Source organism: Mus caroli, chromosome 11 (genome assembly GCF_900094665.2).
Source record: "Mus caroli chromosome 11, CAROLI_EIJ_v1.1, whole genome shotgun sequence".
Taxonomy (NCBI): domain Eukaryota; kingdom Metazoa; phylum Chordata; class Mammalia; order Rodentia; family Muridae; genus Mus; species Mus caroli.
Window position 1 is genome coordinate 90,371,722 of NC_034580.1, and position 1,491 is coordinate 90,373,212.

At 45.3% G+C, this 1,491-nt stretch overlaps 1 protein-coding gene across 1 annotated transcript in view; it reads right to left on the bottom strand.

Moving 5' to 3' along the window:
* Positions 1 to 1,491, bottom strand: part of Eme1 (essential meiotic structure-specific endonuclease 1) — a 9,190-nt gene that overhangs the window by 6,524 nt on the left and 1,175 nt on the right. The window lies entirely within an intron of this gene.

Below are 1,491 nucleotides of genomic sequence, written 5' to 3' on the forward strand. Positions count from 1 at the left end.
TGTAGACCAGGCTGGCCTCGAACTCAGAAATCCACCTGCTTCTGCCTCCCGAGTGCTGGGATTAAAGGCGTGCGCCACCACGCCTGGCTCAGGGTGATCATTTTTAAAATAAATATTAAAATATTTGTGTATGTGCGTGGGCACATACATGCCCCAGCTCATATGTGGTAATCCAGGATTACTTTCAGGGAGTTGGTCCCCTCCTTCCACAGTGTGAGTCCCGGGTATTGAACCCAGGTAATCAGGCTTGTCAGCAAGCACCTTTACCAGTTGAGTCATATCTCACTGGACCCTCCTAACATGGAGATCTTTCTAAAACAAAAACAAAAATAAGAAACAATTTAATCCCAGCACGTGGGAGGAAGAGGCAGGCTGATTTCTGAGTTCGAGGCCAGCCTGGTCTACAAAGTGAGTTCCAGGACAGCCAGGACTATATAGAGAAACCCTGTCTTGAAAAAAACCAAAGGGGAAAAAAAAAAAATAAAGAAACAAAGAAACAAACAAAAACCATGCTGGTGCTGGAGAGGCAGCTCAGCAGTCGAGTTTAGACTGCACTTAGGCATGTCCAAGTGCAGTTCCCAGCATCCATCCACACTGGACACTTCTCACAACTGCCTGTCATCCCAGCTCCAGGAGATCCAATGCCCTCTTCTGGCCTCCACATCCATATAAAATAAAAATAAATGAAAATTTAAAATAGACAAATAAAAACAAGTAAATCAGATGGCTCGGTGAGCAAAGACATATGTCACCTAGTTGGGTTTCAGTTCCTAGAACCTACACACAGTGGAACGCATGCCTGTGCACACACCCATGTGCGCTCATGTCCACACACAGGAAAAAAACCTCCCCTTACAATTCACATAAATAGTGTATACTACTCAAAACTATCCTTTAAGTGTTGGAGTAGCAGTGGTAGAGTGCTTGCTTAGCATGTAGAGAGCCCTACATGAAGGTTAGGCCCCAGCCTTAGTACAGTTAACAGATAAGGAAATCATTCACTCAGGCTGATGGAGCTCCGTATGTCTGTGTGTGCTGTGTGTGTCAGCATTACCCTCTACTTACTCCCGAATGTCTCCATCACCACAAAGAGAAATCCTACAAACTGGGCATGCTGGCACACAACTGCAATCCCACCTATTGGGAGGCTACAGAGGGGGATATTTTGAGTTCAAGGCCAGCCTACATGATACAGTGAGACTTCTCAAAAGCAAGGGTAATTCTTTTTTATCTTTTTATTTTTTTTTACATATTTTCCTAAATTACATTTCCAATGCTATCCCAAAAGTCCCCCATACCCCCCCCCACACTCCCCTACCCACCCATTCCCATTTTTTTGGCCCTGGCGTTCCCCTGTACTGGGGCATATAAAGTTTGCAAGTCCAATGGGCCTCTCTTTCCGGTGATGGCCGACGACTAGGCCATCTTTTGATACATATGCAGCTAGAGTCAAGAGCTCCGGGGTACTGGTTAGTTCATAATGTTGTTCCA